Raw genomic sequence first — 19,535 nt, 5'->3', positions numbered from 1 at the left:
CTTGATCTAGTAGAATAAAGTTTTAGTATGATTTAGTTTTGAGTTTTGCCTTATGATCCTTCTATGTAATCGAGTCCATGAGCTATATATAATACAGATTAGTGTTAAGTCAAGGGCTTGATTATTTTGCTATGACCTTGAGTGAATAAAAGAGAAGAAAAAGAATAAAAAGAAATAAAGAGATCATATTGATCTTATGGAGAGTAATGATTTCACATAGCAAGAGTATGATGATTAAAAGTTGTTGAGAGTTGACAAACATAGCTTTGGTCATCGTTGCAATTAATAGGAAGTAATAAAGAAAGAGAGGTTTCACATATAGATATACTATCTTGGACATCTTTTATGATTGTGAGCACTCATTAAAATATGACATGCTAAAGAGTTGATGTTGGACAAGGAAGACAACGTAATGGGTTATGTTTTCTTATATCTGAAATAAAGTATATTGTCATGGATCATCCAACATGTTGAGCTTGCCTTTCCCCCTCATGCTAGCCAAATTCTTTGCACCAAGTAGAGATACTACTTGTGCTTCCAAATACCCTTCAACCTAGTTTTGCCATGAGAATCCACCATATCAACCTATGGATTGAGTAAGATCCTTCAAGTAAGTTGTCATAGGTGCAAGCAATAAAAATTGCTCTCTAAATATGTATGATTGATTAGTGTGGAGGAAATAAGCTTTATACGATCTTGTGATGTGGAAGAAATAAAAGCGACGGACTGCATAATAAAGGTCCATATCACAAGTGGAAATATAAAGTGAGTTTCTTTTGCATTAAGATTTTGTGCATCCAACCCTGAAAGCGCATGACAACCTCTGCTTCCCTCTGCGAAGGGCCTATCTTTTACTTTTATCTTCTACCCTATGCAAGAGTCATGGTGATATTCACCTTTTCTTTTTATATTTTATCCTTTGGCAAGCACATTGTGTTGGAAAGATCCTGATATATATATATATCTAATTGGATGTAAGTTAGCATGAACTATTATTGTTGACATTACCCTTGAGGTAAAAGGTTGGGAGGCGAAACTATAAGCCCCTATCTTTCTCTGTGTCCGATTAAGACTCCATAACCACAAGTATTGCGTGAGTGTTAGCAATTGTGAAAGACTAAATGGTAGTTGATTATGTGGGCTTGCTGAAAAGCTCTGACATAGACTCTTTCTGATGTTATGATAAATTGCAATTGCTTCAATGACTGAGATTATAGTTTATTGATTCTCAATAAAGTTTATGATTCATACTTGACTTTGTGAATAGATTATTACTTGAGCATAAGGAATAATAAGACAATATCCATATATGTATGGCCTGTTCGTCGGGCTAACTTGCCCATCTCCCGTTCCTCCTGCTCGGAAGTTGTATCAACAGGGTCTTCATTGTTTTCGGCATCATCCGGAGTGTTATTTTCTCTGGTGCCAGTATTGCTTTTTTTTGAATGATGTGACTTGGAGCGGTGCTGAGGACACCGGCGTTTGGGCTGCGTCTCCGGAGGTTTATTATCAACTGAGTTTTCTTTGTCATCGTCATTAGTTTCTTTGAGTGTATCGACCATGTACACATCGTACGAAGAAGTGGTCGTCCAGCGTCCAGTGAATGGCGGGTTTTGGCTTTGCTCCTCATCGGCATGGTTGTCCATACCATCGATGTCTTCGGAGCCATAATCAAGCATGCCGTTTAAGTGTTCGACAGTTGCTATGTAGTGGGTGGCGGGTGGGAAGCGAAATTGTCCCTCATCAGCCTCCAGTTCGAACCGGACATAATTCGGCTGTGAATCCCCTGCCAAGGACAGATTTTTTAATGAGTTCAGCACATCGCTGAGAGGCGAGTGTCGGAAGATGTCTGCGGCGCTGAATTCGAAGATCGATAACTGATCCAGCTCGGCGTCCCCAGACACACATAGTTCAGAACTTATAGTCGGAGACGAGTCCGTAGTTCCGGTGACACAGATATCACATGTCGTTAAGTCCGTGTGCGGCTCCAGCGCCACGGAATCTGTGGCCTCTGTGGTGGGGTTGAGCTTCCCGTCCTTGGATGGCGCAATCTGCTCCAGATCTAAGGCTAGAGCAGTTACAGAAGATATCTCCTGAATGTGGTCCGATGACAGATTTAAATCGTGTTCATCGGGGTGACGGGGAGCGATCGACACGGTCTCGAATCCGTCGAAGATCAAGTCTCCATGGATGTCCATGATCTAGTTCAAGCTTCCGAATCTGACCTGATAGCCAGGGGTGTAGCTGTCGATCTGCTCTAGATGGCCAAGCGAGTTGGCCCGCAGTGCGAAGCTGCCGAACACGAAGATTTGTCCGGGGAGGAAGGTTTTTCCTTGGACAGCATCGCCGTGGATGATTGAAGGAGCCATCAAACCTTTTGGGGACGGCACAGTGGAACTCTCAATGAAAGCTCCAATGTCAGTGTCAAAACCGGCGGATCTCGGGTAGGGGGTCCCGAACTGTGAGTCTAAGGTGGATGGTAACAGGAGACAGGGGACACGATGTTTACCCAGGTTCGGGCCCTCTCTATGGAGGTAATACCCTACTTCCTGCTTGATTGATCTTGATGAATATGAGTATTACAAGAGTTGATCTAGCACGAGATCGTAATGGCTAAATCCTAGAAGTCTAGAATGTATGACTATGGTCATGAGTCGTCCCTCCGGACTAAGTGCTCCGGTTTATATAGACACCGGGAGGATCTAGGTTACATAAGGTCGGTTACAGAGAAAGGAATCTTCATAGTTAAATGCCAAGCTTGCCTTCCACGCCAAGGAGAATCCCATCCGGACACGGGTAGAGTCTTCGGTCTTTGTATCTTCATAGCCCATCAGTCCGGCCCATGGCTAACAGGCCGGACGCCCGAGGACCCCTTAGTCAAGGACTCCCTCAATGACCACGAGGAGGGCACCCTCTCCGGCTCTCCCAAGGGGAATGAGCCCATCTGCTCTTCCAAGGGGAAAGCGCCCGTCTACGACATCAGGGAGGGCACCCTACACCCGTGCTCTTCCAAGGGGAAGGAGCCCATCTACGACAACATGGAGCGCATCCAGGGTCCGTGCTCTTCCCACAGGAATGAGCCCATCTGTGACAAGTGAGGAAACCCATGATTTGTTTATTTTAGTTGTTCACAATGTGATGCTCTATATATGCAATTATTTACTGTGCAGTACATTTCATCAATCCAGTTTTAAACATACCGATAGGAATGCATATATTTGCTTGTTGTTAAGCCTATTATAGCTAGCATATGCCTCTTTTGAAGTTTTTTGATTGTTCGGTTGTTTGTAGTTAGCATATGTTCAGTTTCAAATGCTATCTTTGGTTGTTCGTAATATGCCTTGTTTATTCCAGTTATTCACAATGTGATGTTCTATATGTGCAAGTATGAACTGTGCAATTCAATTTCATCAATACCAGTTTCAACAATACCACTATGAATGACTACATTTGGTTGCTGCATCTTGTAGTTAACACGCCTTTCCATTTTTATTTAACCATGACCAGTGTACTTAGACCGGCACAATATCAGTTTGAATGACCATGTTTGCTTGTTGTTAAATGTTAGGCCTGTTGCAGTTAGCACACCTTTCCACTTGTTTTGCTTTACTAGCGTTCTTGAACCTCCACACTGAAGCTATCTTTTGGAGATTATTTTGTCTGCCATGTGTAATTTTGGTTGATGTTTAGCCTATTGTGCTTAACATGCTTCTTGATGTACCTACACAGGACAATTTTGGGAATGACTGTTGTTTTCCATCGAGGTTAGTTTCATCCCATGGCTTATATCTGCTCACTGTTCAGGATATGCGTAGCTGGTACCATATAGGCCGGCGGCTGATAAGGGACTAATCGGTGAATCGGACTTTTAACTGAATATATCTGCAACCCATTTTTCCTTAGGTTAACTAGGGCCCTATGTAATATATCTGAGGCTACATAGCAACATGCACTTTACTTAATGTCTAAATATGCAATCCTAGGCTACATAGCAACAAGGAAGAGTGTTACATTAATGTTCTAATGATGTCTAGATATACGTAGAAGAGCAGCAGCAGCAATAGCAACAACACAGCCCTGTTTGGATACTCAACTTAGCTAGAGGTTAGAGTTAGTTTCTAGCTCATTACTAACCCTGAACTAACTCCATCCAAAGAGTTGTTTGGATGGCAGGGTTAGATTGACAATAAATGCACTAGGAGAACTAGCTCCAATTAGTACCTCTTGGGTTGGATACTAGTTTTTTTGGGTGGGTTATAGATGCAACTAGCTCAAACTAGCCCTCATGTTTAGATATACTTTAGGGCTATTTGAGCCCGAACTAGCTCAAACTAACTGTATCCCATGGATACAACAGCAGATAATTTTTAAGAACAAACTAAACTCCTTCCGGCCCATAATATAAGATGTTAATTCATCTAATATGTGAGTATGTTGGATGTTATAAGATACTCCCTCCGTTCCTAAATATTTGTCTTTTTAGAGATTTCAAATGGACTACCACATATGGATGTATATAGACATATTATAAAAGAGTGTTGTACTACATCATTGTGCCATTGCTGTTTAGCTTCTAATATTAACTTGGTGCTTTTAGGTACATATATCGTTGGTAAAGATCCGCGTTTCGACCCTTTCTGCGTATGGGGTAATGAGATATCGATGAACCAACATCAAGTGAGGAAGCTGATAAAGATTGTTAGTAAAATGGGTCCAAAGATGGCAATTAAACTATTTGTTTACACTTTATCCAAGACAACAGTGAACTGCAGGATGGTAAGGAAGAACTCTGCAGCCTTCTTTTTACTGCCCATAATGAGTTGTGTTAGATGACAGTGTCTGAAATCTTATTCCTTTGCAGTGGTTGCCAAAGCAGTTTACTCAAGATTACCTCTCAAACTACATGATTGGTGGGCATGCAAAGGTTTAAGTATTTCTACCAGAACACGATGATTATCTAGATGTTTTCATGAAGACCGTGAAGGATGGGCGGTCGGCCATCACAAGGGGTTGGACTAGTCGTGCGTGCCTTCTGCATGGAGGAGGGCACAATATGGGCATTCTGCTTCACCTTGTTCACCAACCAGAATATACTTCGCCACTTTCTTTATCGTCTTTAATAGTACAAGTATACAACTGTGGTTCATCATTCTTTATTTCGTTCTTATGTAATTCTTGAACATATGTACCTATGAATCGAATAATGCATTGGTTGTTTGAACTTGATGGATATGTATAAAGCTATAGCATACATTCAAATTCAAATCCAAATCCGGTACTATTTTGAAAAGCAGCAATTAAATTATGGCGAAATTACGCTCTCCAGGTTGTTACGGCACACACGGTTGGTAAAACACAAACGTTTGCGATATGCACCATAATCCAAGACGGTTCACAGAGAGGAAACGTGTGCAAGCATGCACACAGTTGCCGTTTGCAAAGTGTGTGCGATGTCAGACAATATCACAAAAGGTGCGGGCAAACTAAACATTTGTGGTAGTATGCATCGTAAACGTTGCACCACAGAATAGCGTGTGCGATAGTTGTCGTGTACGACGATGTTACGACGTTTCGTAATCCTGTCCGACACTCCTACGACGATTAGCTGATCTTCTTAACGGTGAACCTTTCTTATGGGCCGTGCATCGTACACGTTCTATAATAGTGAACCGTTTGTGATGGGCCACGCATCGTAAACGTAGCACCACATAATACCAACTGCGATGGCAATGCGAGCAGAAACGAGTAGGAGTACTGTAGGGGCCCTATCCCCGACGGTTTCTGGGTCGTGTGGGAAGGACCCCCTATCGCCCACACTCACTTGGCGACGGTTCCAAATACCGTCGCGGAAAGGGGTTTTAAACCATTTGTTTAGGACCAACGCGCACCGGTGAACGCACGAAGGCGACAAGCGCAGCCTATAGCACATCCACCTCTTCCAAACATGCCAACCCAGCAAAGCGCCGCCTCTGCCATCAACCTCATCGACAAGGAAAACGAGCAGGCGCCACGGCCGATCGAGGCCGAGGCGCTCCCCGGCAACGCGATGGTGACGCCGTGATGTGCGTCATCGCCAGAGTTGAGTAGACCTTTGGCGCATGGCGCTTGAGCACCGCGGTATGTCAGCGCCAACAGGCTGCAGCTTGCCGCACAACATGATCGATGGCGCACTGCAGAGCAAGCTAGGCGCGTCCGCGCCGATAGGCTGTGGCTCGCCACACAGCGAGACCGTTGGAGCGCCGCAGAGCGAGAGGCGCGGCGCGCCCCATAGCAAGAGCGGATCCATCGGTGCTTTCCTGCTATCGACACGGCATCGCATCTGGGTACATATCTCGTCAGTACCCCCATTCCTTGCGAGGAGTGGGCAGAGGCCTTCAGCGCTGTACTTGCACCAGAGGCCGGCCGCGCCGTACTTGCACCTGATGCCCGCCGCGCCGTTCGCATGTGTGCCGCCATTCGCGTTGTCCGCGGCCCGCTGGATGCCAACGCGCTGGTCCGTAGGCTCGACTACCTCCTTTGCCCAGGTGTCCACCTAGGCACAGTACAGGAACATGGCCGTCGCATCCTCAAGCTGGTGATCTCCGATGAAATACCCAACTTGGAGCTCGAGATCGCGCTCCAGATGTACCGCGAGCGTGTCGACTGCTTGGACGAAAGCCTCCACGAGTTCAGGCAGAGCCAAGAGCTACCCTAGGCAAGGGCTGCTGGTCATGGTCTCACGAACGCGTTTTATTTTGAAAAGTCGTTTCGACATGGATAGCTATGTATTCAAATCAATCATAGTATTGCTCTGTTTCAATGTGTGTACTGTGTTTTCCATTATTATATGTTCTGTTTCAATGTGTGTATATACGCTTTCGATTCTATATATGTGGATGATAACAGCTAGATTCAAATTAGTGTACAAAAATAGATAGAAAATGGAATTCATAATATATATATATTAATTGTTCATTAGATCATCACAGAATATATATATAATATCATCCCATATACGTGATGATACTTAACTACTAGGTACAATGCATAAAATTGAAAACAAACAATACTAAAACTAATAATTACTCCTGGGGCCCAGTATTCCGGCAGCCCCTCGCCAGTAGCTCCCTGGTGCGCGGCGTCTTCCCAGTGTGGAGGCAGTACTCCGACTCCTCCGCCTCGCAGCGTTTGACGTACCGATCTGCCTCTTGCTGGCGGACGCGCGCGGCCGATCTTGCCATTTTGTTGGGCGCCCACCGGAGCTCCCCGTCTGTGGCACGCTGGAGCTTATCGGCCCACCTCCACGCAGTGACGAGGCGCGCAGTTCCTATGACCTTCCTCGCGAAGTACCCATCTTCGTACACCTCCTCGGCACGACGACGCGCCCGCACCCAAAGCTCCACCGCCTCCTTTTTCCAGGCGGCATCACAGGCTTCACAGGCCGCCTGGTACCTGGCTTCCTCCTCCGCCATCTCCTTCTTGAACCCCACTTGCCTCGCTTTCTCAGCCAGCGGCAGTGACTTGCACAGACAAAGATTGTACTGGCCCCAAAACCAACCCAAAGTTGGGAGGTCCGGCACAACCTCGTCAGGCGGCGCGTAGGGGTCCTCGTCGCTGCTAATCGAGTGAGTGTCCTCGGGGGGCGTTGACTCCTCATCGGCGCATGGTTAGACCGACGGCGCCATGGCAGAGATTTGAGAGAGAGAGAGAGAAAGAGAGAGAGAGGGCGAGCAAGGGGAGGATGTAGATGAGAATGCAGGGGGATGACGTGAGCAAAGTAGTATTTATTGGCGGCCGGAATCTAGATCGATGGGGACAGTACACACGCCGGTCGCCGGATTTACGAGTACTGTAGTTTGAATTACACACAATTCCTGCAGCAAATCCGTGTGTGAACATAATAGCTGACGGTTTCCAATACAGAACCGTGTCTGATTAATGATCCCCGTCAATCACCTACCAAACCTCGAGCCGCGAGGTATAGTGCCAATCATGTGGGCACCGGTTGTCTTGCAAGATCTTTACATTTTCTTTTTTGAACACTGGATATTTACATCTTCTGATGATTTTTTTAACTCGCGCACAAGTACACAAAAATATGATTTTTCCAACTATTTTGGTTAGGCGTAGCATGTAGATGTAGTTCAAATTTGAATTACGGTCATTAAACGGTTAAGAAATCACTTAAATGTCTTTAAAAGTTCAAATGACCCGTGAAATTTACCAATTTTTCACATGACAATTGTATTAGTGCACGTTAAACGTAGGAAAAAATTTGAAGGCTATAAGAGGAAGCTATCTCCCATTCGTCATCAAACATGCATTGTTCCCGTGCATTGTTCCCTCTCGGAACCACGAACCTTCTAGCGAGTTGCTTCGGTTTGTGAGGGGTGTGTGTCCAAACGTTCGTCAAACATGCCAATTTCTTCACCACATCATCTTGGTGGCATGACATTACATCAACCAAGGTTTCATGTGTTTCTGATCATTTTTCTATTTTTTTGAATTAAAATGCCATGTCACTCCATGCATACGTATGCATGTGTCCATGTCGTGAGACCAATATGTTTGAAAATTCCTTCTAATTTACAGCACATGGAATTAACTCGAACACAAGTACACAGATATGATTTTTCAAACCGTTTTGGTTAGGCGTTGCATGTAGATGTAGTTCAAATTTTAATTACGGTCATTAAATGGTTAGAAAAATCACTTAAATGTCTTTAAAAGGTCATATGACCCCTAGAATTTTCCAAATTTCACATGACGTAGAAAAAATTTCAAGGCCGTAAGAGGAAGCTATCTCCCGTTCGTCATCAAACATGCATTCTTCCCTCTCGGAATCACGACCCTTCTAGCGAGTTGCTCCAGTTTGTGAGGGGTGTGTGTCCAAACTTTCGTCAAACATGCCAATTTCTTTACCACATCATCTTGGTGGCATGACATTAAATCAAGCAAGGTTTCATGTTTCTCTGATCATTTTTTAATTTTTTGGAATTAAAATGCCATGGCATGCACTCCATGCATGTGCCCATGCCTTGACACCAATATGTTTGAAAATTCCTTCTAATTTACTACACATAGAATTAACTCGCACACAAGTACACACATATGATTTTTCAAACCGTTTTGGTTAGGTGTTGCATGTAGTTGTTGTTCAAATTTGAATTACGGTCATTAAATGGTTAGAAAAAACTTAAATGTCTTTAAAAGGTCAAATGACCCCTGAAATTTACCAAATTTTCACATGACAGTTATATTACTACACGTTAAACGTAGGAATAAAATTGAAGGCCATAAGAGGAAGCTATCTCAGATTCGTCATCAAACATGCATTGTTCCCTCTCGGAACCACGAACCTTCTAGCAAGTTGCTCCGGTTTGTGAGGGTGTGTGTCCAAACGTTCGTCACACATGCCAATTTCTTTACCACAACATCTTAGTGGCATGACTTTACATCAACCAAGGTTTCATGTGTTTCTGATCATTTTTCTATTTTTTGAATTAAATGCCATGTCACTCCATGCGTACGTATGCATGTGTCCATGTCGTGAGACCAATATGTTTGAAAATTCCGTCTAATTTACTGCACATGGAATTAACTCGCACACAAGTACATAGATATGATTTTTCAAACCGTTTTGGTTAGGCGTTGCATGTAGATGTAGTTGAAATTTGAATTACGATCATTAAATGGTTAGTAAATCACTTAAATGTCTTTAAATGGTCAAATGACCCTTGGAATTTTCAAAATTTCACATTACAGTTGTAGTAGTGCACGTGAGACATAGAAAAAATTTGAAGGCCATAAGAGGAAGCTATCTCCCGTTCATCATCAAACATGCATTGTTCCCTCACGGAACCACAAACATTCTAGCGAGTTGCTCCGGTTTGTGAGGGGTGTGTGTCCAAACTTGCATCAAACATGCCAATTTCTTTACCACATCATCTTTGTGGCATGACATTACAACAACCAAGGTTTCATGTGTTTCTGATTTTTTTTTGGAATTAAAATGCCATGCCACTCCTTGCATACGTATTCATGCATATGTGTCCATGTCGTGATACAAATATGTTTGAATATTCCTTCTAGTTTACTGCACATGGAATTAACTCGGACACAAGTACACAAATATGATTTTTCAAACCGTTTTGGTTAGACGTTCCATGTAGATGTAGTTCAAATTTGAATTACGGTCATTAAATGGCTAGAAAATCACTTAAATGTCTTTAAAAGGTCAAATGACATTACAGTTGTAGTAGTGCACGTTAGACGTAGAAAAGAATTTGAAGGCCGTAAGAGGAAGCTATCTCCCATTTGTCATCCAACATGCATTGTTCACTCTCGGAAACACGAGCCTTCTACTGAGTTGCTCCGGTTTGTGAGGGGTGTGTGTCCAAACTTTGGTCAAACATGCCAATTTTTTTACCACATCATCTTGGTGGCATGACATTACATTAACCAAGGTTTCACGTGTTTCTGAATTTTTTTACTTTTTGGAATTAAAATGCCATGTCACTCCTTGCTTAATTGTGTCATAGCCGTTAGACCAATTTGTTTGAAAATTACTTCCAATTTACTGCACACATGGAATTAAATCGCACACAAGTACACGAAATATGAGTTTTCAAACTGTTATGGTTAGCTGTTGCATGTACATGTAGTTCAAATTTCAGTTACGGTCATTAAATGGCTAGAAAATCACTTAAATGTCTTAGAAGGTCAAATGACCCCTGAAATTTTTCAAAACTTGACATGACAGTTGTATTAGTACTGCAAAATTTCTCGTTCATTTAAAACACCATCCGTTGGCACTTTATCCCAAATTCGTCTTTCACAGCTTTCTACAATCGTTTTCTAGGAACCGTTTGCGACGAAAATATCTGGGTGTATTTAAGTCTCCCTCCTTAACCTTCGTCGGCTCGTCTGCTCTAGTGCCGGCCACCTCCGAATCCACGAATCCCGATCCCCATTCCCAGACCCCCTTCTTGCAAAGATGATGCCCTGGAAACGCTTCATGAAAGCCCGTACGATGGTCCCCCCCGAGCACCGCCGCCTGTGCTGAGAGCGTGGCTGCCTACACCGAGAGTGCCGCCACATCCGCACTGAGCGTGGCCGCTTCCGCCGAGAGGGCGTCTGCGGCAGCTGACAGGGCAGCTGCAGCAGCTGAGACGACTGCCGCTGCTGCTTCGACGACGGCTGCAAACGCCGAGAGCGCTCGAGCTGCCGTCCATGCCGCTGATGTCGCCCTGGCCCGGGTCGAGGACATCCACGCCAAGATCGATGATGCACAGGCCAAGATATTCCAGGCCACCTCGGACTCCAGCATGCAACCCACGTCTGAAAAGGTGGCGGTGGCCATGGAGCACCTGCTTCCTCATGAGGTTGCCGAGCGGGTGCTGGAGATGCAGGAGGCGGCGGTGATCGAGGAGCACCGGGAGGAGGAGTTGCGCGTGGCCGAGGTTGAGGTAGAGAAGAGTATGTCAATCGAGGAATCGGCGGTGGAGTACCAATGCGAGCTCTGGCGCAGCCACTACTACGAGTACTACAACCTTGAGGGCAGCACCGAGGACGAGGACGAGGATGCGGTCGACTTCAGCAGGGGGGACGCGGAGTCCACCAACGGCGGCATGTCGCCAGGACAAGTCATCGACGTCTCATCTCACACCGGCGATGCATAGGCCGGCGCGGCGGCGGATTTTTGATTATGCGTACTTAGGCTTTGTTTTTAATGCTGGTCTTTTGTTAGAGCAACGTTTAGGTCAACTGGCTCTGTGTAATTACTAAAATTTCTCGATTTAGTAAGTGTGGTATGTTTGGTGTACGCTCTTTTGTGTGCGCAAATTAGCAAGCGATGTTAAATTATGCACCCGGGTATGCCTCCTCCAGCGACTACTCCTACACCACCCGGGTATGCCTCTCTTCTCTCTCTCGGGCTATGACATGGAATGAGGATTTTTACTCGGCAGTCGATTTGAGTCATTTCTTCCTCTTGTAGCTCCCTAGGACCATCAGTGGCAACGAATGGAGTGGGGTGGCTGAAGATCTATCTGCTCATTGTCACCATCAATCTCCATGCGTGAAGCTAGATGCGTTTGATTCTGTGGACAGTGGGAGGAAGTTTCTGGCATGTGCACAGAAGGCTAGACCCTCTTTCGTCGTTACAAATCATTTGTTTGATGTGACTCAGACACTGTCACGGTCCCAACCCATTCATACCACACCTCCAACCAAATGCATCCTAAGACAGTGTCACGGTTTGTACCTAATATCTTAAATTGTTGCCATCTCATCAATGGTGCCATCAGAAAATTATTTGGCACCGCTTCAGCAGTTTGTGCAGCCAACTTTGGTCCACACATCCGAGCAGCCAAGCAGTAAAATACTAAATATTTATGGCACGAAGGAACTGGGCATCGAAGCAACTACGTGCTTCGAAGTCCGGGTCCCTGATTTGTTTCCGCTGCATCTGCTCGCTAGTGCAGGGCACCGGTGCAAGATGTAGCAACAGTTGTCTTTACCCCAGTTTTGGCATGCATAGTCGACGGCCTTAGTGCTATTAGTTCTGTGTTACTAAATTTGTGCATGTACACAACTGTTGGTATCAATTTGCTGTCATCCAAACACTGTCGCTATGCTGTTGCAGTTATATTTAACTTCCTCATAAAATGTTCAATTTGTTATTTATTGTACATGAGTAAGAACTTGTAGCATTGTTGTAGTTAATTATAGCTTCTAATGTTCTAGAATTTGGTTGTTGTCTTAGTACCAATTATTTCATTTGCACATTGATCTTTTTGAGAAGATATGTCATAATTAACATGTTTCTTTAGTTTTTCAAAATAAGCATTGCTGATTTTCTATGTTCCTATAAACCAATTTCCCCTACAATTGTTACTGATCTAGTTTTAAATATTATAGGATGAACGGAAGTGTTCTTACTTGGAGTGGGTTGATCAAGAGTGGCCACAGTCTTTGAAGATGTGCCTAACGAAGCTCTGGAGCATGTATGAGGAAGAGAACACATGTAGGCTTAGAGAAAGTTTTGTCAACACTGAAGCATATTTCATGATGTGGGATAAAAAGTTGAAGGTGGAGAATGAGCTCAGCTTTTTTTAAATCAGACTTTGCTAAGATGGTGTTGGCGAAGGAGGAGGCACTTTCCTAGTAGGCGCGTGCAAAACAGGTTCTTACTGAACTAAAACCAGAGGTGGATAAGACGAGCCTAGATGATCTCGATTAGGGAAATGAATATATTGTTCCAATGAAGTTGAACTAGCTATATGTTGTACTGTGCTGTTTTCATGTAGCTACCGTACTGTGATGTCATAATATATTTATGTGCCTGATATGAAATACTAGAATTATTAATTGTAAACTAATAAACCTGCTAAATGTGTCATGGACCTTTGCAAATGGTTCTAGCAGTAAAAGCGCTTGCAATGGATAGCCCAATGCCACATAGTTTTCTTCATCAAATAGTGTGTGATATAGTTGATAAAAGCAAACAGTTAACCAAGGAAGACCGTGTGTGATAGTTACACCTTTCACACAAGAGCCTACACATAAAATTGTGTGGGATGTACGTCCGAACGGAAATGTTTTCCCTGGATTGACTGTGTGGGATGTACATAAGAACGGAAACGTATTCCTTGGATTGATTGTGTGTGATATACACACGAACGGAAATGTTTTTCTGGGATTCACCACGTGGGATGTACATACCTACGAAAATGATTTTCTTGGATTACCGTGTGGGATGTACATACCTACGGAAATGATTTTCACGGATTACCGTGTGGGTTGTACATACCTACGGAAATGATTGGGTTTCGATGCCTCGCCCGATCGCACACGGCCCTAGCCTGGGTCCCAGGAGGGCCTATCCCCGACGATTTCTCGGTCTGTGGGAAGGACACCCTATCGCACACACTCACTTGGCGATGGTTCCAAATGCCGTCGCGGAAAGGGGTTAAAAACCGTTTGTTTAGGACCGACACGCACAAGTGTGATGTCCGAAATTTTAATAGGGGATAAGTTCGTAACTTTCCCATATTTCAAACAAGCGTGTCCCAAAGTTTGAGATCCCCCCTCCCCCTCCATTTCCCCATTCATACACCATCGACGCCACGACAACCTCCCCACTGCGGCCAGCCTCCTTCATCCGCCACCCCATCCTCCACCTTGCCGGAGCCGCTACCCCTACCCCATCATCCACTACAAGTGCTAGTCGTCTCTCATACACGATGCTGGACCAGGATCCTTTCATCGCGTCCTCTCGCTTCATCGGCGCCGTCATCCACCTTGGCGTTGCCGCTCCTACGACCGCCTCGTCCACGGCAATAGGAATTACCCCCCGACCCGGGTGTCTGCCGGCTGAAGTCTTCTCCCGCACCACCGACAGCCATCGCACCTGTAGCACCCTCAACTTATCAGCAGGGGCCTACACGGCGTAGCAAGAGAGGTGGTACTCTTTCATATCTGCTTAAGTTATTGATCTCACTCGAAAAATAGATCGTAACTTGTTTATTGTACTTTTCTTGTCCGTACCAAATTGTAGTGGCTAGTTGAAAGCACACATTGGTAGTGAAGCACCTTCAGATCCACCATCAAGGTCGAGGATGGCCTATCTTATTCACCCATCAAGGTGCTTGCTCTAACTTGGCGAGGTTGTATTGGTCGCACGTATTTTGCATATGACCTCTTGCATTACTTCTACTTTCTTACACCACCATCAGCTTAGTTTAAGCATCATATATGAGTATATGACATACCTATCCATTTTCTGTACCTATTCCATGTGTCATCATACTATGTTTTTCCTGTCAAATGTTGTTCTTTCGTAATAGATGTCCACAAGGAAGAGGGTGGGTGCAGATCCTCGAGGAGTACAAACAAGGTATTTGGAAAAGGTAGTGATGCATGTTAAATCAGATAGATCAACAGCCACAGAAAACACAGGCCCAACTGTACCACACTTTACCCCTACTCCACTGGCCAAACCCCTATTAGAACTATAGAGAGGCTAGCGTGAGGTACTGTCTGCGATATCAATTCAAAACATGAACTCCTAAATTTTTGCATGTGCCGTACCTTGTCTCTTGTATGAAAACTAATTTCAGATGAATCCCCTTGCTCAAAAGATGATAGGATCTCACAACAATACTGGGCACTACATTGCTCTTGTCAGTACCTCTTGCCATTTGTCATCATACTTATATTCATTGCTGTTTGATTGTGTAGCATCACTATAAATATTCGCTTCTTAATCCTCCCTTTGCTCAAAATTATAAGATCTATATTTAATCTTAGATAAATGTAGAATTAACACAATGGTTATGAAGTTTTGGATTGCTCATGTAAGTACCAGTTGTCATGTACTCCCTCTGTATCGAATTAATTGTTGATCAATTGGATGTATTAGGAACTTAATAGTGCTAGATACATCCATTTGAGCGACAAGTAATAATAGACGGTGGTGGTATTACTGTACTTGCATCAAGAGATAGTTATTGTCTAGCATTACTCTGCATCTTATCTTCCCTACCCTCCACTTTCTCCAAATTATGAGATCTACATTTACTCGTACCAAAATGTTGAATAAAGCCAATGCCACTGCACACGTTGATGTCTCCATTCATCTTGTTAGTACCTTTTTCCTTGTAACGATGTACTTAACTAATTGCTATTAAATTATGTATCCTCTATTTCTTCCAATATTATTTGATCTATATTTACTCTTTGCAAAATGTAGAATAATGGCAATGCTTATAAATAAGTTTCTTTGGGCAATTTATTGAATTATCCTTCCATCGACATGGAGAAGGGCTTTGTCCAGCCCGTGTTAACATGTAATGTAAGTTCATCCTTCTCAAGCCTTCAAACTTTGTTCTAGTATAGATTTGGATAGGCATCATTTCATCCACTGTTGTTTACTTTGATGTTTACATCTGATTGGATGTTTGCAATAACTTCCAGTTTTAAATTGTAGTTGTAAAAACATGTTCTTTATGCAGAACAGATCCATTTATTTGCTTATATAATTGTGAAACCTGTTACGTGTCTCCTTGTTTCTCTTTCAGAGTCGTATCTCTTATGCAAGGCAGAACTTTAGGGAACATAGTGAGCCAAACCATTTTGAAGAGAGCGAGATGACCCCAAGGTCCCGTCTTGATGAAGACAGTGAGTTGGAGCTACTCACCAGTAGCTGTGAGACAACCTCTGTGAAGTTGGTGCCTCAATCAGTTTGACTTCTTTAGTCTCAACTTAAAGCGGAAAGGCTTGCTTCAGCTCAGCTACGACTTGATTTCAATGATGCAATGAAGATCTCACAGGACTGCCTTGCGTGCTATGGTGCTATAAAACTAGGGATGGGGCATCTATCATTGACACAACTGAGGTCTCATCAGCTTGTTCTGCTGCTTGAAGTGCCCGTCCCGGCCAGGCCTAATGCCTTCTGAAGTACTCTCAGTTTTGTATATTCTTTTGTCGGCGCGTTTATATGCACTGGTGGCGACCTTTGATGCCCAGTGTATGTAATCCTCGGTCATGTTGTGCTTTATTATCACCGGTGGCGAACTTTGATTCCTAGTGGATGTAATATGCCATAATTTCTTTATTGTATAGTCTAGGTTTATTCTTGGTCGGTATGTTGTAATTTAGGCTGGAAGGTTCAATGGATCTCAATGTTGTCGATCTTCACGCTGGCCCGTTACTCATATGGGCCAAAACGTGGGCCTATAATCATCTTGGGCCAGTAGCAGGTCTAAACGTATAGTAGTTTTCTGCCTTTAACAGGCTGAGTAAAGTTCTGGCCAGCTGGGCCAGAGAATACCATGGGCTTTTAAGGCTAAAAACTAGATTGGGCTAGCGTTGAGCCAAAAAATTCACAGGCCGAAACTGCCGAAGGCCCATGTTTGGCCCAAATAGGACGAGCCATTAGCAGGCCAAAATATATCTCGGGCCTTGTTTGGCCCAAGAAAATTATGGGCTTTAAGCAGGCCGGTATCCATGCGGGTCGTAGGCCCAAAAGTGTCGCGGGCCATTATCAGATGGGTTGTAAGCAGGCTAGAATCAACGCGGGCTGTAATTAAGCCCAACTGTTACACGGGCCATTATCAGGTCGATAGGCCAGTTGGGCTGAAATTTATCCACGAAGACTACGGGCCGTTAAGAGGCCTAAAGTTACTTCGGACAAGAAATAGCCCAGTTTCTGCATGGGCTGTTAAATGGCCTAAAGTTAAACCTGGCCAATAATGTCCCAGATGCACCACGGGCCGCTAACAGGCCGAAACTATTATCGGGCCGAACCGGTAAACGGGTATTTAACAGACTGAAATACAAACCTGGCTTAGAATGCACCCAAAAGAACAGTGGCCAGTTAACGGACCTGATCCGATATGGGCCGTAATTTGGCCCAAACACGACAGGGTGTGAACGGGCCTGATCTGATATGGGCCTCAGTTTGGCCCAAAACATGGCTGGCTGTTAATGGGCCATCCCACTAGTGTGTCAAAAAATATGGTGGGCCTTTAGCTGGGAAGGCCTTTTTACCTTAAATGGGCCACTGTTGGGCTGTGCCATGTGTCGACATATCATAGGCGTCTTCCGTCCATTTTAGGGATGACAGCTGTCCCAACGATGAGCTAACACGTGCATTATCCGGTGAATGAGAATTTTACACGTGGAAAATCCCCATTGGTCGGGGCTGTTAACGGGTTAACGGATCCAAACTGGAACTTGATAGCTTAACAGCGACCCGCTATGGTGGATGCCACATGTCGGTCACCCTTGACGAAAACACTTCTATGACGCGCGATTTATCGTCATGGAAGTGGACACTTTCGTGATGATAATTTTGGTAATGTCATGGAACACTTCTACGCCAGCACATGTATGACCATCTTGATTTTGTCATAAAATTGTCATGGATGTACATGCATCACAGAAAATGTGACCTACTGTGACAAACACGTATCATGACGGAAGTGTATTTTTTTGTAGTGCCGGGAGAGGCTTACCGGAGTCCAATTTCCTCTTTCCGGCCATTGTTGCTGGGGATATGGAGGGCTGAGTAAGATGGAGAACCAAAGTTTCTTGTTCCACAGGAAGTTTTTGCGCAGCACACTTTGACAGATGATTAGCTATGCTGTTTTCCGCACGAGGTACGTGCTCTGTTTGCAATCTGTCAAAGCGTTTCTCCAATCTTCTCACTTCCTCAACGTATGCCTCCATCGATGGACTTTGGTAATCTTTGTTGACTTGTCTCACCACAAGTTGTGAATCTCCTCGAATGATCAGTTTCTTGATTCCCAATTCTATGGCAATCCTGAGCCCGGCAAGGAGCCTTCATACTCTGTTGTATTGTTGGTTGCCTCCCCCCGGGGAAAATGCATCTGGACAACGTACTTCAGGAGCTCTCCAGTGGGAGAGCGGAGAAGTACGCCAGCCCCAGCACCTTGTAGGGAGAATGCACCATTGAAATACATGATCCATTCTTGGGCGCTTCCTTGTCGGGGATAACTGTTTCCAACACTTCTTCATCAGGGGTTGGCGTCCATTCTGCAATAAACTCCAAAGCCAACACTTCTTCGCGCCGTGTTCTCTTCTTCATCAGGAGAATGCCCTACTCTAAATTGTTGATGTGCTCTCAAATTTCAGGCCAAAGCTGGATAACTCCAAAGCCCACTCCACTATTTTGCCAGTAGCCTCAGGGTTTCAGAGTATCCTTTGTAACGGAAAGCGGGTGATAACCGTGATCTCATGGGCTTGGAAGTAGTGGCGCAGTTTCCTTGAGGCCATGATGAGGCCAAAAATCATCTTTTGCACACCAGAGTACCTTGATCTAGACCCTTGTAATAGGGATCTGATGAAGTACACTGGGCGCTGCACCACTTTCTTCCTTGCCACATCCTTGGGGTTGTCCCTGCTACCGTGCTTCTCTTTGTCCTGATCCTCATCGGGCCCTGTGGGGCTTTGCTCACTCTCTGTTTCTTCTACTTACCGATGTGCCACTAGGGCTGCACTAACCAATTGATTAGTTGCCACTAAGTATAACAACAACGACTCTTGTGGTTTGGGAGTAACCAAAGTGGGCACAGAGCACAAGTAGGCCTTCAAGTCCTGCTATGCTGCGTCTGCTTCCGGGGTCCACTTTACGGGTCATGCCTTCCTCAAAATTTTGAAGCACGGCAAGGCGCACTCGGTAGACTTGGAGATGAATCTACTAAGTGTGGCAACGCATCCTGTTAGATGCCTCACATCTTTAACTGTCTTGGTTGCCTAGATCTACTTGATGGCCTAGATCTTATCGGGGTTAGCTTCTATCCCATGATGGGATATGAAGAACCCAAGTAGCTTGCCGAAGGGAACGCCAAACACACATTTCTCTGGATTTAGCTTCAAGTTGGTCTTACGCAGATTAGCAAATGTCTCCTCCAAACACACACTTCTCCAGATGTCCTTGGTCTTGACCACAATATCGTCCATATAAGCCTCAATGTTTCTTTGTACTTGCCGTACAAAACCAATCTGGACTGCTCCTGCAAAAGTGGACC

This window comes from Triticum aestivum, chromosome 4D, assembly GCF_018294505.1.
Source record: "Triticum aestivum cultivar Chinese Spring chromosome 4D, IWGSC CS RefSeq v2.1, whole genome shotgun sequence".
Classification (NCBI taxonomy): domain Eukaryota; kingdom Viridiplantae; phylum Streptophyta; class Magnoliopsida; order Poales; family Poaceae; genus Triticum; species Triticum aestivum.
The sequence above is the reverse complement of the archived record's forward strand: the minus strand, read 5'-3'. Positions refer to the sequence as shown.